The 27,616-nt window shown below is 36.4% G+C and overlaps 1 pseudogene; it reads right to left on the reverse strand.

Annotated features, from left to right (window-relative positions):
- Window positions 1-27,616, reverse strand: part of LOC118982297 (nucleolar and spindle-associated protein 1-like) — a 61,625-nt pseudogene that overhangs the window by 14,065 nt on the left and 19,944 nt on the right.

The raw sequence follows: 27,616 nt of genomic DNA on the forward strand, positions 1-27,616 counted from the left end.
TAGTATCTCTCTGAGAGCAAACACAATTGCATTTACTACTACAGAGGTGAAATACATACTTGTTTTTTAAATATCAATGAACATTTTAAATATCCCAGTAGAATAAATTTTAACTAATTAGTTACAAAATGTTTATATGATGTACTTAAAACATTTTCAAGCACTTTTTATTAAGTAGTTGTATTTCACATTTTAGTTATTTATTATAATCCAATCACAGCAAATTATCAAGAACAGATGCAAATAATTCAGTTATAGCACAGACTAACTTTTATTTCTATACAAAAATGTACATATCGCTGTTTCCCTCATCTTAAAATGTCCATATACCTTGCGTAAAACAGCATTTGGAAAAGCAAATACTCAGTTTCCAATGAACAACAACACCCACGTACACACTGAAAATGCTAGTCTGGAAAAAAAAAACTTTAAACTTTTAAAAATGACTGACAATTTAACATCAGGGATGATGTTATATAATAAAATATAATATAAAGCACAAATCTGTAATCACAGCAGATGCAGAATGAAAATACAAATCTTGAAAGCAAGGTTAGCAGATTCCATTCTGGGTAAGGCCGATAACATTAATTATAGAGTAATTTGGTTAGTGAATGAATTTGCAGTGTTTTTACTTTAATAGAATAACTATAAGTGTGTTAGAAAATGTGGCAAAGTGGATTTTCAAAGTGTAATCTGTTCTTTGTGATCCATTCTCAGCAACTTTTAAGTGCTATTGTAGACAGCAGAAATATTTATGAAAATTTCAAGTTAATTCTGTTACAAATATTTTCAGATAAATAGCAAAAGTTCTTCTGTAGGATGAAATGGTTTGTTTTTGAGGATGCACATATAGTTCTTAAATTTTACATGCATTTTTTTCATGAACAAAGTGATACAATTTTTATGAGTCCAATAAATAAAGCTTTCCTACAATGCATTGTTCTTCCTACATGAAGATTACACTACTGACTTACTGAAAGGGTGGTGAATTTGGACTGACTCTGACATTATAGTAAACATATCTCACTGATATGTATGAGCACAAGTATTTCATAGGGATGTATCACAAGGTAATTAGAAAATTACACTAAACATTGAGTCAGACTTTTACCTGATAAACCTATGATCCTCAAATTAGAGCCAAAGTTATAGCAGAAAGCTCTCATGATCAAAGTAGCATTTGAAGATTTGATAAGACAACTTAGTTATCCAGAGATACCCAAGAGTTAGTAAATCTAAATCTGAAAATCATGTTACTGACTCTTTTCTTTACACTGAATTATGTTTGATATACCATTTAAATTTAGTTATGAGTATGATTTTATTCCAACAACATGCAGAGTAAGTACTGCTTTATTATCTACCATATGAAGTAACACTGTACATAAAATTGCATATTTTTTATTAATACTCAGTTAAGGTTCCCCCGAATTTTACATTTTGCATGATGCACAAGGACTGTGCCCACCTCCCCAGCCTCCTGGCCACTCCTTTATACTATGCACACCTCTGTTATGTTTTTCTCAATGCTGAGTTCTACTGTCTACTTCCACGAATTTCCATCTCATTCTTTATGGGTGAGTTTCTACTCTCTACTAGCGACCAGCTCTATCATCACCTCTCCTAAAACTCCTTTCCCGGTCCTCAGTCATAATAGGTTACTTCTCTGGGGCATGGATTACCACCTAGCATTACAGTCTGTGTGCACTCTGTTCCCACTGCCCTACAGTGGACTGAGCACCTTGAAGGCTGGCACGATGCCACTAACACTTATTCCAATGACTAGTATAATTTTAATTCCATAAATATCTGAATGAATCATTAAATGAATGAACCATGTTCATCTGTTCATAACTATACTATAGTGCAGCACCTATCTCAAAGCAGCGAAAATATTATGGCATATTTAAATTTCAATAGCACATAATGTTCATGAGATAAAAATTTTAAAACAATCTACTCAGAATAGTGGTTTATACATATAAAAGATTTAATGTTAATACCTATTTAGAGATAGTTGGAAAGAATGGGACTGAATTTGTGTCAAAAGAACTTGTACATTCACAGCACTGTTGCTTCAAAGCACTGGAATAGTAGTTCTGAAGATCAGTGCAACATTTCCTTCATAGTTTACTTAATATACCAATTGTTATGTTTTTGAGAAAGAGAAACATCAAGAATAAGAGATAGAATGCACCCCAAATGCTGCTCAGAATAAGGGCAAATTAAAATAAACATCAACAACAACAAAAACAGACACAAATAAGAAAGCTTCTAAAAAGTAATTGGGTTACCAGGGTAAACCATCCATCAACATGAGCTGCAAGTTAATGAAATGGCATTTTTAAAGTTTGGAGAAAATATTTTTAAAGGCTATTATGCCTTAATATGAAAGTATACTTTGGCAATATAAGTTTAATTTCATTTCTACTCAAGCTGATTTAATTTTAGGCTGTATTTGTAAAAATGTGGTTGGAATTTTGGTTTTATCCTATATTAATGTATCAAAGTCTTTACACTACCTCTTTTTCATTTTTAATATAAGGAAAGTAAAACATACAGAATGTAATGTGTAAATTAAATGAGATAATCTACGTGAACAGCTAAGCACAGTGTCCAGCACATAGTAAGCATGTTACATGTGTTAATTATATGTTCACTTATAAGTGTAAAAACTGGAGAATCCTCACATCTGTGACTTAAAGTTTAAAAATTAAAAAATCACTTTTTAAAATTGACACTCATTTGTTTAAGTACACATTGATATCAAATAGTCCCATCTTTTCAACATTTTGAAGCAAGCTACTTTTATAGTATTCTTCCCTTTCTAACACTTATCTGGCTTTATGTAGCCCCAACCCTACATTATTTTCTAAAATCGCACAGGGCTTATTTTCAGCAAATGTTTCAAAATAAAAATTTTATTTCAAGTGTTCTTTGTTATTTTCAATCACATATTTACTAGAATACCTAATAAGAAAATAACTACATGACTTTCAATTACTATATGGATAATTAGCATTTTTTAGAAAAATGTATGTTTTTCAAAGTTCTATCATTTGTATTTACCATTTATAAAGTTACATAGCTGTATATAGATATAAAGATATAGATAGATATAGATATGTACAGTCACAGAGATTGCTTATAAACTATTATTTTATAATGAAACCATTATAATGAAAGATAAAAGAATAAATTAAAGTCAGACTATAAAATTTTTAAATTCTGATTTAGCTAGTCTCAAAGAGATATTGTTAAAAATCAGTATTCCTAAAGCCATCTCTAGGTTTCAGAATTAAACAGGTTCACATTAATTTTTAAATATACAATTATTGTATGCATTCCATTTCAAGTCTTGATAATTATTTCCCTGTTGATTCTGAATCAGGAAATAGATACCAGGAAGCTGAACTATTGTTATGCTTACAGCTGCAGCTGCACCATCTCAAAATAGCTTTGAAAAAGTAAAAGAAAAACACTATAGATGGTTTGGAAAAGGTATGGAAGTCATCTCAGATTTCTAAAACGAACTCAGCCAAACCACTTGCACCTGGGTTCCCAAGAGGTGCATTTTCTTCTAGATGACAATAGTGTAGTTGGGATTTTTTTTCATGGGTACATAAGAGCACGTACAGCTATTTGATTTTTGTTGTTATTTTTATCTATTTTTACCCTTGGAGATAGTAAAACAATCACATAGGCCTTTTATTTGTTTCTTTTGGGTTTAAAGTTTAAATGCATGTGTGTGTGTATTTTATAAAAACCATAGTTGTTACAGAATCCATACCTTAATTGCTAACGAATGAAATATCAATGCTTAATCATGGTAGAAGGAAAAAAAGATACGTTTTACATATGCATTTAGGATTATCAGCCAATCAATAAGAAAACTAACCATTTTATTTCAGATTACTGCAATACTTACAGTGCAATATCTTTCATATCCTTTTAGCAAGAGCAATACTGGTCATACAATTTCATGGCCAAGACTATGGTTGCTACACTGGTATTTCAGATTTAAGAAACAAGATCATTTGACATTAAAAAAATAATTAACCCTTTTAAAAAATGAGCCACAGACCTTAACATACACCTCACTAAAGGTGATATATAGATGGTAAGAAGGTCATTAAAAAGATGCTGTATGTCCCATGTTATCAGGGAAATGCAAATCAAAACAGCAATTAGATATAACTAAAAACATAATAGAATGGCCAAAATCCAGACCACTGATATCACCACATGCTAATGAGGTTGTTGGGCAACAAGAATCCTCACACATTGCTAGTGGAAAAACAAAATGGACAGGTGATTTGGAAGACAGTTTGACAGCTTCTTATAAAACTAAACATACTCCTACCACATCATTCAGCAATTGTGCTATTTGGTATCTACCCAATGGAATTGAAAACTTAATATCTACACAAACACTTGCACACAAATGTCTATAGCCACTGCACTCATTAGCATCAAACCCAAGAAGCAACCAAAAATGTCCCTTAACTAGGTAAACGATTAAGTAAGCTATGGTCCACCCAGACAATAAAAATTTTAATTGAGTGCTGAAAGGAAATAAGCTATCAAGCCATGAAAAGGCATGGAGGAACACTTCGATACACATTATTAAGTTAAAGAGGCCAATTTGAAAAGGCTACTTAATGTATGATTCTAACTATATGACATAATCAAAAAGACAAAACTATAAAGAGCGTAAAAAAAAGTCAGTGTTTTCCCATGGCTGATGGGAGAGATATGAATAGAGCAAAGAGAATTTCTAGGGCAGTAGTAGGATTCTGTGTCCTATTATAGTAATAGATACATGCCATTGTATGTTTCTCCAAACCCTCAGAATGTACAACACCAAGAGTTGAACTGGGATGGAAACTATGGACTTTGGGTAATCATGACTTGTCAGTGTAGGTTCGTCCTTTACAAGTGTTCTGTCATATAAGTGATGTAGACAATGGAGAAGGCTGTGCGTGGGGGTGGCTGATGGGAAATCTGTACTTCCCTCTCAGTTTCCCTGGGAACCTAAATCTCCTCCAAAGGAAAACTAAATAGTCTTTTCTAAGAAAAAAAGAAAGTTCATTTTAACTTTATAAATTGTGTGTGTAAATAATTTCTCATTCTAATCTTTTAATTCTGTAATCAAGTTTTCTATATCATTTTTTATAGCATTTGCTCTATTCTCCAGTTCCGTATGTAATATTTTTATCCAGGAGAAAGTGGAGTTCAGAGCTAAAACGTGTAACATGAGACTTTTTTTTACCATGCATTATATACTGGTTTACTTTTTATTTGTTTACTAATTCAACACCAACACAAAGGGACAAATAAAACAGATATAAAAAAATCAAAGTAAGTACTCAAACAGTTCTGTACATCTCAAATTCAAAAGTTTTTCCCATTTGCCTATACTTATACCCTCTCCAACAGCCTACTGTTAATGAGAATGGTGCTGTTTAAAACTTTGTGAATGCCTTTCTTGATTCTCATAACTTAAAAAAAAATTCTACTATGTAGGTCACCAGACATTTCTGTATCTTGACAGGACTCTCTACCATGATTAAATGGTAGCTTTCTGGGCCACAATAGGAGTGAGCAACAAAGGCCTTTTGGTCACCCCTGGGGTGAAACCGTTTGGCAGTGACAAAGAGAGGACCTTCCTGCCACTTTCTCTTCTCACCCTCACTTCACTCTTCTCCACAACAGGCCGTGTTCCATGTCCACCTTCGGTCCCAAGGAAGGGTTAGTCTTGATTCCAGACTTTCCTAACTATATTCCTTCAATGTATATTCCTAAGGATAACAAGCTTGAAAACAAAAATGCTGCAAAATGAATCATATTTGGAAAACACTGGGCTGAATGAAGATTAAAAAAAATTTCTTTATGGCAGGACTGTTCAATGCCTATATTTGCTAATGAACATCATGGTTCTCCAAAAGGACAGTTAGTAGCTTTTCTCAAGCTTATCAGACTATGGAAATTTGACTTAGGTTAATACCTGATAATATTGTTTGGCAAACCCAGTTTGAGAAACAGCTTTAGCTAGTTATCAACTACTTACAATTTAGTGTAAAAGAAAGATAGATGAATAGGTTTTGAAAAGAGTAAAATTTACTTGGTATTACTAAGCTTCCACATATAAATGCTATTTTGGAGGCAATTTTACCTGGGGCTCCTCCAGGAGCAGCTCACTGTCTCAGGTACAGCTCATGAGACAACATAGTAGAAGGAAAACATAGTAGAAGGAAACAGATTGGCAACATAGTAAAAGGAAACAGATTCTCTGCTTTTGCATAAGTGTGTGCTAACAGCATTAGCACGATTGTTCATTTTTGCCACAAGATTCTAAGAACAGCTACATACATACTTTTGCAAACATAATCTGCAATGCGAGAACAGAGTAATAGTTGTCTTTAGAGCAATAGAGCTCAAACACTTAATCAGGTAATAGAATAACCTTACCTAAATGTGCTAATAGTCTACTGGAAAAAAAAAAAAGAAACAAACAAACATATAAAACAGATCCAGTTGACCAAATTCTTACTGAACCAGTTTGCTTTCATTGTCAAAGTTGCTTAGGAAATCACTCCCTCTCAATGAGGAGGAAGGTTAGGAAGTTTGTAAGCTGCGCTTGAGGAGTCTGCTTCATTACCCCAGTAGCACACATGTACTGGGTTTCTGTTTCAGTGAAGAGACGCAAAAAAAAAAAAAAAAAAAGAGACGCAATAGTGCTGAACCTTACTTCCTGCACATGTGCTTTCTGCCCCCACCTAAATGGTGGTGAACTTAGGGTGATGATGCCTCCTTCTCATTATTTTTAAAATTTTTCATTGTTACACTGTTCTTTGTTTGTTTGTTTTACAATTTGGCTATTTGACATGTTTGGTGCACTTGATACTCAGGCAAATAAATAGGACAGCTGTATTTAACGAACAGAATCTTATTAAACTGAAAAGGTCCAGGTGTGTTTTTATGTATCTATTTACATTCCTGTATTTACATAAATCATAAAGTGAACCAAGATATTACTTTTATTTTGTTCTTGACAAGAATAACTCATTGCCTTTTCCCATTGACATCAAATTTCCCAAATAATTGCTCCAGTATGAAAACTCCAGGAGCGATAAAATATTTCCTCATATTTTACCAGAGATTATTAAACCAGAGATTTTACCTGTGACACGGTGAGCTGTTCAAAACATTATTTATACCGTTTGTTTTCTGTTAAGAGTTCTGTAATACTTAGATGTCAATTTCCTTTGTAACATCACTAGTGGAATGCAGAGTTCCCTCAAAACAAGAAGAACCCAATTAAGTGTTAATTTCTTAGTGATCTGTTCCTCCAACCAAACAACGTGCAGCAAAGCAAGGCCACAGGTGACACACAGGGCAATGATCACTCAGAGAAGAAAGATTTTGACTGTCTTTTACCTGGTACAAGACATACATTAATTTTATTTAATAAAGATCTATGACACTTTTCTTGTTACCGAACAAGGGTCCGAGGGGGTGATACAGGGTGCAGCCAAAGGGGGGGCCCAGAAAAGATTTGGAATGGTGTCCAGAACTTAAAGTGTACAGGAATATTGGAGGAAATATTAAGATATCCTCACCCCCCCAACCAGGTGTCAGTTGGGGGAAGGGACGAATGGAGGAGGGCCATTGAGAGCTGTTTTGCATAGCAACAGTTTTGCAGCTAACCTCTGGAATGGTCATTTAACATATCTATAACCTTTAACTGGTTTCATAGATATGTTAAATAGCTGTGGCCAAGTTTTGGGCCAGGGAGAAGTGAGTGGCAGCAAACCAGGCTGGAACTGGGGCTGCTTCTCTGAGAGAGTGCCTGCGAGAGAGACACGAGGTTTCAGCAGAGTGAGGACCCTCTGTAGCCATTAGGAGAGAAAGAGCCACATGGGTCTCAGCAGGGTGCAGACTCCCTCCTGGCCAGGTGAAAGGGAAGACCACGCAGCTTTGCCAGAATGGAGATCCCTTCGGCCAGGTGAAGAAGAAAGACGCGCTTTGGGTGGAGTGCGACTTTGGTAGAAGAGGCCCACGTGGCTTTGGCGTGCTCCCTTTGGCCGAGTGGCCTGGAAACCAGGAGAGACTTTGACTGGAACTTGGTACAAAGAACTCTTGCCAGTGGAAGGTGCCGCATGACTTTGGATTAATTGGAGATCCTGCCTGGACAGGCAGGCGACACAGCTCACAGTGCCAGCAACCTGAAAAATGGACGTGTGCTCTTTTCCTGATTTACGGTACCCGGGGTTGGGACAGTGGGAGAAGGGAGCGCTGTGTGTGTGTGTGTGTGTGTGTAGGTGTATACCCTTAAAGACTTTAATATTTTAAAGTCTTTAAGGGTATATCGTCCTTGGGAGGGGCCCCTGTTTTCTGTAGCAGTTTTTGACATCCCTCGGTGGGCCAAAACTGCTTCAGAAAACGGGCCCCTCCCAAGGACACTATACTAATATCTATTGGGCTCTTCTGTCCACCGCCAATTGGAAAGACATCTCTCAATGCCAGAGATTTGTGAAAAGGAAACAAAATGTTTATTTAATGCTATTCAGGCCTAATGCCTTCCTTAAAATATTTAAGTCTTTAAGGGTATACACCTACACACACACACACACACACAGCTCCCTTCTCCCACTGTCCCAACTCCAGGTACCGTAAATCAGGAAAAGAGCACATGTCCGTTTTTTCAGGTCGCTGACACATGAACTGTGTCGTCTGTCTAGGCAGGATCTCCAACTAATTCAAAGTCATGCGGCACCTTTCACTGGCAAGAGTTCTTTGTACCAAGTTCCAGTCAAAGTATCTCCTGGTTTCCAGGCCATTCAGCCAAAGGGAGCACCCCAAAGCCACGTGGGCCTCTTCTACCAAAGCCGCACTCCACCCATAAGCGCGTGTCTTTCTTCTTCACCTAGCCGCAGGGATCTCCATTCTGGCAAAGCTGCGTGGGCTTCCCTTTCACCTGGCCAAGAGGGGGTCTGCACTCTGATGAAACCGCGTGGCTCTCCCTCCTAATGGCTACAGGGGTCTACATCTTTCCAAAACAGCGTGCCTCTCCCCCTCACCTGGCCAAGAGGGGGTCCTCACTCCGCTAAAGCCACATGGCTCTCACACAGACACTCTCTCAGAGAAGCAGCCCCCAATTCCATCCTGGGTAGCAGCCACTCACTTCTCCCTGGCCCAAAACTTGGCCACAGCTATTTAACATATCTATGAAACCAGTTAAAGGTTATAGATATGTTAAATGACCATTCCAGAGGTTAGCTGCAAAACTGTTGCTATGCAAAACAGCTCTCAATGGCCCTCCTCCATTCGCCCCTTCCCCCAACTGACACCTGGTGGGGGGGTGAGGATATCTTAATATTTCCTCCAATATTCCTGTACACTTTGAGTTCTGGACACCATTCCAATCTTTTCTGCCCCCCCCCCCCCTGGGCTGCACCCTGTATCATTCTGAGTCTGTGAAATCTAAGAATAGCTCCTCAAAGGGGTGGCCTGGGAGCTGAGGGAGCGGCACTCTGTTTACCCCAATCAGGCAATCCTTGCTTTCCCTGCTACTTCCCTATTAACGGTGCTAATGGACTTTGAAAGATTTGCATTTCTCTGGCAGCATTATTCTGCCTCATTTTGTTAATGCTATCCTGTGGGTTTTGTCGTATTCCCCTTTTATCTACTTCTTCAGTCTAAATTAAACTCAAAGAAGCGTACATCATTCTCTATGAATATAATAAAATGTACAAAGCAAACTCTTCCATGAGCATGGTAAATAACCCTTCTGAAGGTAATATTTATGTGTAATTTTAAGCAAAGTCATCACACTTTGTAATGGAACTAGATAATTAAACAAAATGAACTGCCTAGGAGAACGTTTAAGAGTTTGTTTGCAGGAAAAAAATCTTCGAAGCAAAACAACTGAACTGTGGTTTTTTTCCTCCTCATTGGTTCAGGTGAAGTGACTAGGTATGCTGTGTTGAGATTGCTCCTCTCTCTCATAAAAAGGCCGTTTTTTCCAGGTTTCTGGCCAGTTATCCCTGCCTTTGAGGTTGCTTAGTAAGCAGGATCCTCAGGCATAGAAAACTGTAAGGGTTGTGGAAGGGTACTGTGACCTATTTCTAGCGAGCCCTTCTCCCCCCACCTGCCATTCGGTATCCAGAGATTTCTGGTAAAAACATGAAAAGTAGGCCTCAATGCTGTTGTTACTCCTCTGTACTACAGATTTTCCTCTCAAGAAAACTGACTGCATATCAAAAGTCGACGCAGTAGGTATCTAGAACTAGAGTTAGTTCCCAAACAAGAGGATACGTGCCTTCCCAAAGGCATGGGCACACTTGAATCCATTTGCCCTTTTTCCTAGATGAGAAAGAGGACCTATATAACCAAGGCCTCTGGTGCAAAGCATGAAAAAACAGAATTTAGTGCTCACTAGACCAGCCTGTTTAGTTAGCAGGGAACTTTGGCCTGCCTCACCAGGACGTAAACAGGGACACGTTTGCTTTCTAACCTGGCTTTGCTGCTTCTGTCTATTTCTCACTTCTAAACAAACAAGACACTGCAGCTCATATTGGCTGTTCTTTACTCTTATCTCAAAAAAATTAAAAGAAGCCATAAAAACAAATTTTTAAGTGTGCCACCTATTCTTCAGAGACTCTGTGTTTTGGATCCTCTTTCCTAATTGCCTAAGACAGGCAGGCAGTTGTGTTACAAGAGGAATAGCTTGGGGCCACCTCATAACTACCAGAATGCAGGCTATTAGAAATAAGAAATACAAGTATTTCAGGATCAGTATGATATTGCTTGCTACACTACACTGTGATTTATCTCATTAGTTCTTTTTTTTTAAGATAAGGTAGCCAGTTTTGTGCTTTCCTGTGTGATAGATATGGAGTGTTTATCATTTCAATGAAAAAAGGTAATAAGACTTATGAACTATGACTAAATTACATACCAAACTAAGAGATCTGTTGGCTCTTATAGAACCACAGACTAGGGTAGTTATGAAGTCAACTAAAAGGATAAAATTAGGAACCTCCACATTTATTTGCTTCTGAACATCATGTCTTTGATCTACATTAGATGCTTTTTCACCCCAGGCAGCCCGCATGACCATCTCCTCTCTGGCACTTCCTCACCTTTTCGGCTCAGGCCAGGGCGAGACAGCCTCTCTCAGAGCATTTCCACACCTTATCTCAGGTCGCCTTTTCTTCATTTTTGTGGAACCCTCCTTGGACAAGGAGGTACTTGAAACCCCCTCTCAGAAAGCCCTTAAGTACATAGTTGGTATTTTTTTCTAACTCTTTATCTGGTAACCTCCTCATAGGGGGAACCTTTATCTGTTATAAGGAGAAGGAGGAAAATGAATGAATACCCTTCCAAATATTTTCTATCTTATATCTAGTTTAATGGTTTTGAGTTTTTCAACAACAGAATGAGGATTTGATGGTTGAGCTTCCTCCTTCTACCAAGACGGTTACTTCTCCTGTAAAGCAAGGTTAAGTGTAAGTGTGGAATATGGGAAGATAGCTATAATTTAATAAACAACTGAAAAATGTTTTTTTTGGTTGAAGCTACTGGTTGATTGTGTGATAAAAGGATTGAGGCAGTACAAAATAGAAATGGACCATGGTTAAAAGCACAGAGAAGTTTCTCCTGACTATAGGAAAGTTCTTTATCTGAGTATTCAGAATTGGTTTGAAGATTGACATATATAAATCACTCAACACAGTGCTTGACACAGACAATGATCCACAAATGGCCACTAGGTATTATTGTGACATTAAATACCAATTTCAAAATAAAGCATGGCTACTGCTTTTTTTACTGTAGTAAAAATGAATATATCTTGCCTATTAGAATAATGAAGCAATTAACACATGCTATATTAATAGTTGTGCTCCTAAAACTTCCTCTGAGAGGAATTGATTCAACTAGTTGGATACTGATAATCTCGTCAAAGGAGATCCTCAAAAAAACCATCCTGTGGCCAGACATTTCCATGAACCATTCACAGTATAAAATAATGTTTGGTTTTGAGCATGAGAGGGAGAGTATATGCAGATTCCCCTTCATATTTTTAATATTCTCTGACTTCCCATTATGGTTTGAGTAAAATTGTCATTATTTCTCTAGCCAAAGAAAAACTGTGTGAGGGCAAATCATACTGGTCCTTTTCCTTAAATCTCAAGATTGTAGATTTGGAGGGAAGCAGGGTGAGAGGGTGAGGAAGGAGAGAGAGCAAGAGAGAGAGGGAGAGACAGAGAATGAATGAGAATGAGTCATTCATCTAGCTAGTGTTTCCAAAAATGAATCAAGACTGAAACTAAAGCAATTAACTAATTGTATTCACTTAACATCACCTAGGAGAGGTAAAGGAGAAAGGTCTACCTAATCTTATTATCATAAGGACATAAGATATTAGGTACTGAACACAAGTCAATCTCTAACACACTGGGCTTCTGAATCCAATGAGCTAGCAAGGAATAAACCCCCTTAAGGTATATCATAAACATTTGGGTATGTCTTTTGTGCATTAGCCATATTGCTGAAAAATCCAATTATTTGTCCTTGGTTTGTATTTATAAATTTTCTGCTTATTTTCCTCTCATTTTTCTTAAGTGTACTATATGTTTAAATATGTCTAAATATACACTTACATTTATTATCAACCAATATGTACTCACTATAAAACATAAGCCAATCATAAGGACAACACTGCATAATTCCACTTATATGAAAACTCTAAAATAGTCAAATGCACAGAAGCAGAGAATGCAATGGTATCTGGCTACAGGGGGCAGTGGTGAGTTTCTATCCAATGGCTATAATATTTCTGTTCTGCAAGATGACTAAGTTCTAGGGATCTGCTGTACAATACTTTGCCTATAATTAACAATATTGTATTGTTAACCTAAACATTTAAGAATGTAGACCTCATGTTTAGTGTTATTAAAGCAACAAGAAAGAACAAAAATATATAAAATAGAAAAAAGGAAAAACCTATAATCCTTCTACTTGTCATTTTCTCTATGCCTCTTAGGAATTACTTTGCAAACTATATTTCAAAGAAATGCAATCATAAAGTACGGGAATTTTTGTGTGGTGTTTTTCTGTTTCTATACAGACATAATAATTGTGGCTTGTTCCACTAAATATGTGTTTTGTCTCCTACTGAACAATACATAATGAGTTAGGGGCTCTGTTTCTGGATCAGCTGGGCTAGAATTCTGATTTCCAATTTATTTCCTGTGGAATCATGGGGAGGGTTTTATATTTGCTAATGCTTTGGTGTCTTCATCTTTAAAAGAATGGATGTATCAACTTTCTAGGGCTTGTTGTGGGTATTAGAAGGATTTACTAAGTAATTACTCAGCACAGTGCTTGACACACAGTAGAGCTGCAACACATGTCAGGTGGCATTATTTTTATCATTGGACATGAATGTGGTATGAACATAATTGGATAGACTAACATATATTAAGTATTACCTTATATATTGGGTTATATACTAGATATAAGTATTACCTTATATATTGGAGTTTTGCATCCAAGTAATTATTTTTTAATTCATGAAATAGGGGAGTTTTGGTAGATACCTACTGTCTTCTAAAATGCACACAGTACCTCAAAACAGCTCTTTTAGATTTTATGTAATAGAATTTTATCTTCGTAAGGTTCTATTAGTATTTTAGTATAAATATAGTTTAAAAGTGGCCTTCTATATTATAACAGCTCCCCTACCAAGCAATCAGTAATTTTCCAAATATATCATATAGATATACAAAGTATGAAAGGACGAGAAAAGTTTTGAAGCATTATAAAATCGTTTTGAAGCATCATAAAATTCATGTCACACAATATATGAGATAATGCTCAAGCAATAAATGCACTCAGGTTCTCATTCATAAGTATGGAAAATTGTTTCATGTGAATTCTTAACAGCTTTTTCTGGATTGCCAGTAGAACAGAAGCAAAATAAAATAAGATTTAAAAAATGTAAGATAAATAAAACTAAATTGAATTAAGTAAATTCAATTGAAACACAGACTAACAGTTTAGTGAGCTCAGTAAAACATGCCAGCCTAAAGCCAGGGATCAGAGGAAAGTACAAAAAAAAATCTACAAAACAAGAACATGAGAACTACAGATACAACAGAGTGGGAGGACACTTAACATAATAGCAAACAGCCTTACATAACTAGATATGCCCTGGGGGCACTGCTGTAGTAGATCACATTAAAATAATTTAAATTCTGACTAGATCATCAATGACAGTTTAAATGCTTTTCAGTGTGCTCTCTTTATACAGTCAAGAAGGTATACAATAAATTTCAAAACTAGATGACAAAAATGGTTATGATTTTTTAAGCGCCTTTAAGAACTAGAAAAAAATCATAAAACACATTATTCAAAATGACTCATTCACAGAAGGTTTGCATTTAGTATCCAATTCGGCACGAGCTAGTGAAGTGCTGTGGATATTTCCCTTCGTGGGTCCTCACAGACACACTGAGTGGGAGAAACCAGGAAGGAAGGGAAGCCTGGACAGTGCCATCGTTCTGATGAAGTAGGAGCCCTAGCAATCTCTGGTCTGTATTATCCTAGAGTTGTGTAATGACAAAATTTATCTTCAAAAGATAGACACATTGCATTTTCCATGTCCCATTAGCTTACATGTTAGGTAGGATTAATGGCGCAGTTGCTGTATTTCTTTCTGCCACTTATTTTAAATAAAAATTTTAACATGGTATTTTCTGAATTTGCATTGTTTTTCCTTTTGCTTGTCCACTGTGGGACATCCCAATTTTATTAAGGGAAGATTATTCTCTTAAGAGCTATCATTCCCACAGACATCACAGAAGCTTAGTCAAGAACAGACTAGAACTATTGGTACTACATTCTTCTCCACCAAGCAAGGCAAGGATAAACATCATAATGAAACACTCAGCTGTATAATTTATTCACTGAAAAGAATATTATGGTCACATTTATTCATTTCAACCACATTACAATTATAATTATCTGCCCCTTCCAATGTTTACATTACAAAACTGTCTTTCGTAGAATATATGTTAATATTTCTCATTCATGCCTTCTCTCCACATATAGTAAGTTGTTAAAAAATTTGAGTAAAACACAACTATAAAAATTCCCCATTTATACATTTATTTTGCATTTAATCAAAGCCAGATGCCAAAGACAAAAATCAGTACTGCAATAATGATGTGAAACTACTTATTAATGTTAATCTATGTTTAACATGCTCAAGAAACCATAGAACACTGGAGAAATTTTACCAACAGATATTTATTTGATTTTTAAGATAGAGATTTGATTTCTCATTGCCCCTTTAAATGTTGTTTCTTAAATTGCATGAAAATACCATCCACCGAAAATGCTCTGGCTAATACTGTAATTTACAAGACCATTGAAATGTGCCCTTAGCTAGGAAAGTCACAGGTTCTTGGTTTTCATGTTACTCATACAATAGGGACTTTGTAATGGAAATGATAACAGACCATTAACCATAGTACTGCTTGTGGGCATTGATATATCGTTACAGATTAAAGAGTTTTGCAAGAATTTAGTCAAGTAGAATTAGCAAGTAAACTATTACAGCTGAAGATTAAATTGTGATAGTACAAATAAAGTAAATTTCCTGCTATATCCTCAATTTGATTTGTTTCCCAGAGTGGCAACAATTCTTCCTGGTTTGGGAGATTCCTCCTAAGTGAATCCTGAGGCTAGAGAGTGCAGCCAAGAGGTGTGGAAGAAAACCTAAAGGTAAGGTCAATGGTCGGGAGGTAGGAGAAGAGATTTTGTACTCAGTGGGTTTTAACCGTGACTCACAATCAGAGAAGCCGAGATTTCAGAGCCATTAATTGCTGTGCATATCCATAGCAATACAAATCGCATATTCTAATATGTCATACTTCATGGCCTCATCAGAATTCATGGCAAACCTCCCAGGCTTTGAAATCTGAGGTAGTGTGATTGTTTGTTTTAATCCTCACCCAAGTATATTTTTTATTGTTGATTTGAGAGAGAGAAGAAAGTGGTGGGGAGAAACAAAGGGACAGAGTCACAGAAGCACCAATGTGAGAGAGAAACAGTGATTGGTTGCCTCTCACCCATGCCCTTACTGGGGATTGAACTCTGCAGCCCTTTGGTGCACAGGATGATGCTGGCAGCAACTGAGCCGTCTGGTGAGGGCTCCTGTCATGATTTTAAGAAGCTCAAAATTACAAAGATTCTAATAGATATTTGCAAGCAATACCTACGTGATATATAATACGGTTATGTAAGTGTATTGGGATAGGTGTGTGTGAAAAATGTGCATTTATGAATATGTATGTGTTTCCTCCTAGAAAATCTATGTTTATCTCTGTTTGGCTTCCCCTCTTTGTTAATTTTGTTTTTTGAATGTTGTGACCCATGTAAACAATATTTTCATCTCAATATTGACAGGTAAACATTAATTTGTATCCATGCAAACCCACATTTTATGATTTCAATGCATTAGAGATTTTATTGGCTGCTATTTATATTCATACTTTGAGGTCCTGTGCTAAATTTTTACTAACTTCTAAATTACGCTATGATATGGGTATCTCTGAATACACATTATAAATTAATTATGTTAATATATGCCTTTGTTAATTTTTCTGTCACTTACTTTAGTCAGATGTTCACAGTTTACACACATTATAGTTGAAAGCAAGTGCTAGGTCAGCCCTGCTTTCTTTCAAACAACACAGACTGGGAATCAGGAGGAAAGAAAGGCACTAGTGCATTGAGACTGTAGAACGAGCTGCTTCTCAGAGTGACCCACTATCAGAGACGGAATGGAAAGCAATAGGGTCTTCTTGCACAGCAACACTATATTGGGATATGAAATGAAAAGATGGATACACACACACACACACATACACACTCCAAGCACTACTTGGTTTCACANTTGGCCAATAAATATACCATCAAGTTGCTCTCAGTTTCTGTGGACTCCTTTCACTCGCAATTTGCATATAACAGTGTCTATTACTAAAAGCCTAGAGTAGTGACAAAGGGCTATAACAGAAAAGTTCAGAAAAGAAAAGGAAGGCTAAATATCATGGTTTAGGGGGGAAAGTTGATTTACGATGGTAAGAGCTAGCAGAACCATGTGAACCAATCAACAAACAAATGCAAACAAAAATTAATGCAAGAATTATGGTGCCTAATGTCAGACTAGAACTGGTGGTAGGGACAAGAAACCAAGAAGGTGACAAGGCTGATAACAATGGGTCACATTAGGGCTCCACCTTCGGTAAGTAATGCCAAAAATTTAGGCTGTGGAAGGGTACTGCCTAATGTGGGCATTGTGGCAAGAACATGGGAAGTTCTCCACCAGCACAAAGAACTATGCAAAGCCACCCCTGAAAGTAGGATGTGTTTTGATTTTATGTTGAGACAGGAGCTTTAAAAAAATTAAATCCCTTTCCTTGTGACTAAAGGAGCACATTTTGGCTAATATAAATATTACAGATTGTCAGAGACTCATTCATTTGTTAACTTTTGGAAGAAGAACTTTCATCGTCCATCATGGCCATATGAAAATGTAAGTATTTATGTTTTATTAAGTAAAAAAATGATAGTGTTTGTTACGAGCCAGGCATTGTTTGATGCATTTTACCAACTTTTTAACACACTTAGTATTGTAATAATGACATGTGGTTGATCTTGTTAATACTCTCAGTTTACAGATGAAGAGCCTGAATCGAGGCAGCAGAGCTGGAATAAAACTCAGGCAATCCAATTCTGTGTACCTGTGTATTCTGTAAAAAGTATTTTTACAATGTGGCCTCTATATTCCTGGAACACTTAGGAGTGGGTTAGGCATTTTGCAGAGCATTGGTGCACCAGACCTAGGGGAATTTGGAGTATATGTAATTGTCCTTTGCCTTTAACATATTATATATTTACTGATATAAGAAATTAAATCTACTGTATGCTATCAAGGCATATTCCACATGCAGTAATTAGAGGTTACTTATATGGTGAAAAATAATAGTAATAGCACATATTAGAAGATGAAGCTACTACAACAGTCCCCATGTTTTCATAAAGTAACCCTGGATGCAATATACTGTACTCTTTTATTATATTGCACGGATTTGTAACCTCTACCATATCCTTTCTGTTATGAATATAAGTGGGGAAATGTACATAAAAAGGTATAAATAGGATAATTGCATGAAATTTGTATGTGTATGAGGTGAGTTCTGTTTGTCTAATTGCTTTGCTATTCATGTCATAAAATTATTATAAACATATATCCGAAAACTTAAATTCTAGAATGTTTACAATTTCTATATTGATATAGAGTCAAGCTTATCAAGACATTTAAAAATTATCTAGCAAACCCATCTTTTAAAGAAAACCATTATATGGCCCTGGCTGGTATAGCTCAGTGGATTGAGCGCAGGCTGCAAACCAAAGGGCTGCCAGTTCGATTCCCAGTCAGGGCACACGCCTGGGTTGCAGGCCAGGGCCCCAGTGTGGGCCACGTGAGAGGCAACCACACACTGTTGTTTCTTTCCCGCTTTCTCTCCCTCCCTTCCCCTCTCTCTAAAAAAAATATATATCTTTTTTTAAAAAAAGAAAACCATATAATTAAAATTATCTATGAACAGAACAGTTTACAGTCAAGCTATTACTGGAAGGAGGGAAGCATTGCCAAATATTTGGAGAACATATTAGTGTATAATATGAGGTAGGCCACCCAACTGTAAAAAAATTAGTCACAAAATATCATTAGTTTAATCCTATAAACATTTATTGTTTTTTCCAGTAAGATGAAGGTGCAGTGGACTTCATTTATCTCCTAACTATGCCATCAGTGACACGAAGCCTCTAACGTTGCTGGGACCTGGGGATGGAGTGGTGATGAAAGCACATTGTTGCTTAATGCTCTTGCATTGTCTGTGCTCTAAATCCATGGGCTGAAACTGGTTAAATCAATTTAATTTGAGACAAATTAAGACATCAACTTAGTTTCAAAGATTATGGGAAATACTGGTAATCACATGAAAATATTTATAAAAATGAATATTTTTCTCTTTTTGCTACAATATATTATTACATGGAATAACAACTTAATATTGGAGAACTAGTGGGGGAAATAAAAATATTTATTTATTTTTATACACATAGTACCTTATAATGATACCGTATATATAAATATATAAGCTACTTGCTTATATATTTAATACATGGATGTCAATGAAGGCTAATGTGCTAATATATGTGCCAAACATACTTTGGCAAAAATAGGTGAAGTAAAATTACAGAGGGCTGGGAATTTGAAAAATGGGCAGATGCAAAGGAGCAGATACAAGGTTGGGTACGTGTGAATGTACAACACATGCTTTTTTGCCCAAATATCTGAGGGAAAAGTAAGGATGTGGATCATACCTGGGTATTACATACTATGGTTATAATAATCCCATGTATAATGTGCACAGAGACATGGGTGTGCATCGTATGTGACAAGATATGGTGAGTAGATTAGTCAGGCACTAGTTAGAATTATTGTTGTGACATCTGTTCAACTACCAACTAAGAAATCCCTTTTAACTTGGAAATTATTATTGATCAAGAAAAGTGAAGAGCGGAAGTTAGGCCAGTTATGATGAACAAAAGTTGCAAAGCTAGAGGGTAAACATGTCCTACTTTTACAGTCAAGGCCACACTACTGCTCCTCTGGAAGTAATTCTATTTTCATAAAGAGTGAACATTATTAAGATAAAAATAAATGGTCTCTCTTTGAAAAAACTTTTGAAAGTAGGCTGATGTCAATCAATAAATTGAGGCATCCCATCCTAGATGATTGCAAGTACCGATTCTTCCTACACAGCAGACAAACACTAGCGCTGGGAAGTATTCAGTACAATGACACAGCAGGCATGTATTTTGGGTCTACCAATTAGGTACATACAGGAGCATACCTTACCTTAATTAAACTTACCTTTAAAATGAAGATAAATTATAGCCATTAAGTTTATCATTGAAATTTTAAAAGATAATGTAAATAAATGTCCTAGGAGAGTGCTTTTGAACAGAAGACATTAAAAATTGTTGTTTTCTATATAGTAGGCATTAAAAAAATAAAACCAAAGGTAAGACTGGGAAGGAGTGTCCATTGGGTGCACATTCCAGTAACAAGGTCCTCCCAGATATCCCTCCTCCCAATTCTCACAGGTACACAGGCAGGTGTGACTGAATTGGAAAAAACTCCACTTTTAGGGCCTACACATGATAGGACCCTACATGATGAAGGAGTCTCTTCAGAGCTCAAAGGAAAAAAATGAAACCATCATTTTCTCTTTCTAGCCTGGAAAAAATAGTTATCCCTCAAGGTGAAGCAGAGAAGCAAGTCTGATTATGTATTTAGTGCCCATTGAGGGAATTAGCTAATCTTGAGACTGAATCATGGAGGTTCAACAATGACAACATCCATTTCAGCTAAGAGATGGGAAAATGTATCTTACGTTGAATACATCTTTTGTAACGTTTATAAAATGCCAAAACAAAAATGTTTATAAACCGTAAGACATCAACAGCCCAGGTATCACTCATAATTTCATTTGAAAATGAATTATTATGATATAAATTCAATATAACTGAAAATAACTTACAATATCATTGGTTTTCCAAATTTGCATATTAAATACACATTTTGAATATGAATATAAAATAAATTGTAGAAATTAGTTTATAGCTAAAATGAAAATCTTATGTTATAATATTATATCCTTCAAGGTTTAAAATCAAACCCATTTAATAATAATAATAATACAACGGTAAGTACCTTTATTTAAGCAATGTTTAATTTAAGAGGTTGGTTTACTTCGTAAATATTGCATAAGAATCTTGTGACTTTATTTCTGTGTTGACAGAGTATTTACATTAAAGATCTTTTAACATTGTGAATGAAATGCTAGAACTGCAACCTGTGCCTTTTGCCAGCTTTATTTTTTTTTAAGATTTTATTTATTTATATTTTAGAGAGGGGGAAGGGAAAGAGAAAGGGAGGGAGAGGAACATCGATGTGTGGTTATCTCTCACACACCCCCAACTGTGGACCTGGCCCAAAACCCAGGCATGTGCTCTGACTGGGAATGGAACCAGCGATCCTTTGGTTCACAGGCTGGTACTCAGTTCACTGAGTTACACCAGCCAGGGCGTCTCTTTCAGCTTTATTTATACACAACTATTTCGGGGGTTGATAGGATTCAGAAGCTTTGACTCCAATGACCTACATGTGTATAAACTAAGCATGAGCTTGGAGACTACCTATGTGATATCTCTAGAAAGAGGACAGCATTGTTTGGGAAAGTTTAGAGCACTGTCTATCAAGAAGGGAGTGACTGTAGAGTTTCCTGAGAACTTAGTTTCTGTTTGTTTTTTGTTTTCTACTTTTTAAAAAAAGATCATTGGACTATTAGGGGGTGCGGGAAGAGTCTATTCTCTGTAAAGTGCTGGAGACTTCTGGAGTGACCTAAAACAGTCTAGTACCTCGGCTCTATGTCATCACTCTGAACTCTTCTGATCAGAATAATCTTTAGCAAAACATAAATGAATGCTCAGTTTTCTATGTCCTTCCCTGGAGCCTAAATTTAATTTGTAGTAATCACCTTTGCTTACACTAAGATTTCATGGGGTAAATATTAGATAACCCAATTTATTCTCCTCCTAAAACTAGCTTATGTTTCTTAAATCAGGAAGCTTGCCCTTCAGTCTTTGACATCATTAGACCAAAAGTGGCAAGGAGAGTGCAATAGTTAATTTCATGTCGCTCTGGCTAGGCTGCTATACTCAGCTATTTAATCAAGCATTAACCTAGGCGTTATTGTGAAGGTATTTTGTAGATGCAGTTCATACCCACAACTCCTAAGTAAAGGAGATTGTCTTGGATTATTCTAGTGAGCCAGATCCAATGAACTGAAGGCTTCAAGAGCAAACAGTGCAGTTTTCAGGGAAGAAGAAAAGAAGAAATTTGGCCTCAACACCATACCATCAACTCCTGAATCAATTTCTAGTTTACCAGTGTTCCCTACAAATTTTAAAATCGCCAGCCTCTATAATCACATGGACCAATTCTTTAAATTTCCCTTGTCTGGATGGATGGATGGATGGATGGATGGATGGATGGATGGATAGATGAGAGAGAGATAGATAGATAGATAGATACAGCTATAGCTATACACAAAAGTATAAATACAGAGACAGAGATGAAGAGGTATCATATTCTAGATTCTGTTTCTCTGGAGATCCCTGACTACCGATATGAGAAATGACACTAGTAATTAAGCTGAAATGATATGTCACAAATTTTACCGCTTAAATTTATCTTATACCATTTTAAATGTAGCCGTTATATTTTACTTTAGAGCATTTTTTGTTCTGTTAATGTTAATTTAAAAAAGTGTCCTTGTTATTGTTTCATGTGTAGAATGTCTTCTTTTTCAGGTTATTCTTTTTGTTCATTTAGTTTTTTTTACTGGAAAAAAAAAGTTCCCTTTCCTCTGCATGCTGGCAGGGTGTGAGGACCAGAGGTGTTGCTTTTTCCTTGAACTGACATTCGCTTCGTCCACCTGCTTTCATAACTCTCCAGGACCTGTCCTACCTCTCATTATACCAGACTCCTCTGAATTCTGGATCTCACCAGGATTTTGTCTGTGAGGAAATCAAGGTACTGAGAAATCAACTTGCCTCATATTTGTCCCCATGATAAAAATTTTATGAAATCTTAAGCAGTGCACAACTTGGAAGCTCCACTTAGATAAAACGAACACCATAGTCTTTTTCATAAATCAAATGAGCTTTAAATTTGACAGCACAGTAATCGTTAAAAAAAAACAACCCTCACATTTCAGTATGGCCCTGTATATTTTTAAATAAGCAAGGTGACAATGAGTTATAGAGTTTTGATTTTTAAGAATATATTGACTGACAGAGGGCAATTACATGAAGTGATCTGAACATAGGTGCATATGAGCTTGAACAAAACACTTCACATAGGTGAAGTATTGATGCCAGAAACAAACTATATGGCCCATAGTCTCATTAAGATAACTAGATTTTTCTCCTGGTTGGGTTGCTCAGTTGGTTGGAGCATTGTCCCACACAACAAAATGTTGTGGGTTTAATTTCTGGTCAGGCATAAACCTAGGTTGTGAGTTTGATGCCCAGTCCGGGTGCATGCAGCAGGCAACCAAACTGGTGTTTCTCTCTCACATCGATGCTTTTTTTCCTGTCTCTCCTTTCCTCTTTCTTTAAAAATCAATGAACGTATTTTCGGGTGAGGATAAAAAATGGATTCTCTAGGAGATAAATAGATGGTCTTTTCCAGTTTATTATATTCGGAACTTATTGTTTAATTCCTACTAAAGTCTGTGGTATAACTAGTTATTGTAAGGTAAACACTATTGCCTAGAAAGGACTGTAATGCTGTTAACATTAGAAGCAGCAGAGAGAACTTGACATTAAAAATCTAGGTCAAGAATCTATAGGAGGGGTCTCATTAGAAAACTGAGTTGTACAAGGACTTAAGAGGTTAAAAGCATATTGAAGAATCTGTGAGCTTTAAGGTAATAACATCTTTTCAGAGATCATAGCATGTGAAGAATCCACTGACACTACACATTAGGGACCAAGTAAAGAGTAGAAAAAAGGTCTTTTTACCAAAATACAAAGGATAGTATGAAAATATTTCCAAAACAGTTCATAATAAAGAAATATTTACAGGATGTTACAGGATGTTCGTCTGCAGCCATAATGGGGCTCCTTCAAGTTCCCCAAACCTTTATTTTCTCCTTCTTTTGTTCATGCCTGTGTTTCTTCCAAGGCCCCTCCCTGGCCTGGAGACAAAGTTGTTGCGAGTTTTCCTGTGAAAGCTGCCACTGTTTACATGCTTATTCAGAGATTTATTTCCTTCACATTGTCCCCGTGGTTTCAGTTTGCTTTTGTGGGGCTCAGAGTTGAGAGCATGAAGCAAACTTGCTTTGAGATCACACTGGTTTCCTGTGATGGGAGACTAGAGCCTGTGCTGCTTCAGCTGTCAGCTTGAAAGGGGGATAACTGCACAGAACCCCACTTTGGGGTCTTTAACTGGTTTGTCCGAAGCCCAACCTGACTTTTCGGTGTACTCCCAAATATGGTCACATGTGGAGACTTCCTGGCTGAAGTCCCGGTAGTTAAATGCTTATACCCATTATTTTAGTAGGGCTAAAAACCTGACATCCATTTCAGTTGCTAAGGGAATGAAGCGTTTCCCTGGCCCCTTCACACAAGGCGCTCCTACCTGCAGCACCCTAGACCCACCTGGCAAATGCCCCTGGCTTGAGGGGGTACAAACCACAGTGAGTCTTCCTCGGAGACAAATTGGAGTTGTCACAATTCCCTCAGTGACAGGCTGATTCTTCAGTTCATTAAGTGAACTGTGTTGTTCAAAATGTTTCTTCTTTTTCTCGATATATTGATCAATGGATGCTATTTTCTTAAAATGAGCCTTATGAAGTTTCTTAAAGTTTGAAGTAGTGCTTGCAGTTCTTTTTTTTCCAGATTTGGAAAACCCATCTGTGTAGGACTTCTTTCTTTCTAAAGATACTGTGAATCTTCATTTATTTCACTTTTCCCCTGAGGACACTGCATTCTCACCTCCTTGGTTCTTATCTGCTGGAAACGGAACTTCTACAGCCGTTCTGAGAGGCTGGTTTTCTTGTCTTTCCTGATTCTGGAACTCAGTGGGATCACTTGTTTTTACCCCCAAATCACCCCGCTGAGACCAGATTCCTGAGGACAGTGCTGTGCTGCCTTCTTGCATTGGTAACATGGTTAGCCCACTCTATCCCAGCTTGTTCCTGGCTACAGATCTGTTTCTTTCTCTCATCACAAGAGGATGCAAAAGTTTGACTTTCATCCCGACACCCCTTTCCTTTTCCTGTTTTAGGTGGTCTTTCAAGGCTTTTAACAACTTGTCTGCCCTCAAATTAGCCCAGAAATCCAGTCTCTTGGCCAAGCCCTACAGGTCACTGTACTTGAAGGAGCCCCACTCCTCCAGGAAGAAGGTCGTTGTGATCTGCAGTCCAGGCAACCATGCAGATTATCTGTCCTTGAGCCTCAGTAGTGTGTTCATACCTGCCACCCAACTTGCCCCATTTTCCAACCTAGTAATAGCAATTCAAATTTCTAATTCAAGATGGTAGACTAAGCACAATAAAATGGGAATAAGTATATGAAAGAGAGTATGTCAACAATACGGCCTGGTTATAGCAATTGATGTAATCCGTGATCAGAGATATTGAATAATCTCACAAATAGGGAAAGCACAGTGGGTTATACTGAAAGATACATAAGAATAGAAGATGTGGCCCTGGCCAGGTAGCTCAGCTGGTTAGAATGCTACCTGGTATGCCAAAATTCCGGGTTCAATTCCTAGTCAAGGCACATACAAGGATCAACCACTGAATGCATAAATAAGTGGAACAACAAACTGATGTCTCTCTCTCACTCTCCCCTCCCTCTCTCTGGCTCTCTCAAATCAATTTAATAAAATAACAGATGTTACAGAAGAGACCACATATAACAGAAATCTGAAATAAAAATGAGAGTTTTTAATGAGAAGTGGAAGGTACCAAGAACAGAAATTGGCCAATGTTTGGTAGACAGAGGAATCAATTAGTAGGCCACTGCAATAAAACAAGACTTCTCCCTTTTCCTCTGTCTCTTTGTCTCTCTCTTTCTTTATAAAACTTTTAGAATTTTCTCTTTAAACTTGGTGTTTAAAGAGAAAACAACACAGAAGGAGCCACAGAAGAAAAATGGAAAAATGTACCAGGAGAATTACTAAATAACAACAACAAAAAAACAACAAAATTCATTAACAACCTGAAAAGAAGATATTCCACACATATAATAACAACATATTTTACAAAAGTGGACAATGAAGAACAAGAAAGTGCTTTTAAATAAAATATAATTGCTACATTTAAAATAATTTAAAAAGAAATTTACAGTGTTCTAAATGTGGAACGAGAAAAAAAAGGGTACGGTGAAAAAGAGAGAGGGATATGTTAAAATATTAGTCTCAATCCAGGAAGTTCAATGCCATGTTAAAAAGTGTTCTGAATATTAAAAATAAATAAATAGTGAAGAACATTATCAAGGAATTAATAAAAGAAAATTTCACAAAATTAAAAGGCATATGTCTAGGGAATAGTACAATCAATAAAAACTAATCCAACTAGGTACATCATCATAAAATGTTTAATACCCGAGGTTAAAAAAAACACTAAGTTTTCCAAAATGCTAGTTAATATATAAAGGATTAACAATCACAATAGTACTGGAGTTCTAATAAAAATCTGAAAGGCTAGAATAATGGGTAAATTACTTCAGTATTTTAAGGGGAAATACTTTTCCACCTAGAATTTTATGTAACCCAACAAATCAATTAAGTATAAAGGAATATTTAAGCTACTTAAGAAATGTGGGGGGTTACAAAATTTTTTGCTAATTTACTCCACTGTGGCAGTTCTTGAAGTGTTTTAAGTGACATGAGCATATGCCAAAACAGAAACAGCCTAACACTACCAAACGGTGGATTTAACCCAGAGAAGGAAACAGGGCAGCTTTGGAGTAGAATCCGGGGACAGAGCAGAGTGGGGCGGGAGAACTGAGGGGTAGAGGACTGAGGTCTCCGTGGAAAAAAAGGATGCTCCATAGAATGTCTGGAAGAAGCACATTTCGAAAAATATGAAAGATATGCAAATTTCAAAACATGCGATAAAAAGAAAATATTCGAATAACAGAAGAAATATGATCATAATATACAAATGCACTCTGAAATGAACTAAACGCAACTGAAATGATGTAAATACTCATTATTAAACTAAACATAGTGAAAGGACTACAGAGGAAGTTTAGTGTACACGATGTAAGTAGTCTAAAATTCACTAACATAACAATGTCAAGTGAACGCATTAAATTAATTAATTATACACACATACACAGTAATATGTACTATATCTAGTGTGTATACATATGCACAAATATACTATGTACAAATCATATACATAAAATTATGCATGCTAAAGTATATTACACACATATCTTTGATTTCAGGTTGAACTCTATCTTATCTTAGTGTGAACTTAGGAAAAAATTGGGTAATATTCTAACCTTTAGTCTCCTCATTGAAAAGTAAAAATACATATGGAATCTTCTTTGGAATTGAAATAAGTTTGACATAATTAATAAAGCATATTTGCATACTGCCTGATATATGAATTCTAAATAAACATTAACTTCTAATTAGTAGCAGTTTTATGAAAATTTCCTTGATTATCTGTGTATTACGTCAATCCAAATATATTCACTTCTACCATAAAGATTTACTCAAGCTATCTGGTATACACCTAGATATTTTTATTTTTGCTGCCCAGCATATTATATAGTTTTACTCTCGCTGTTGTTTTCCTGTCAGCTCAACAGAGTCCTCACAGTAGGAGAGAAAGTTATCCACACTTAATGAGTTCATTGGAATCCAAGGCCATTTCTC

This window comes from Sturnira hondurensis, unplaced genomic scaffold, assembly GCF_014824575.4.
Source record: "Sturnira hondurensis isolate 20B ecotype Veracruz unplaced genomic scaffold, ASM1482457v3 Scaffold0025370, whole genome shotgun sequence".
In the NCBI taxonomy this organism is placed as follows: domain Eukaryota; kingdom Metazoa; phylum Chordata; class Mammalia; order Chiroptera; family Phyllostomidae; genus Sturnira; species Sturnira hondurensis.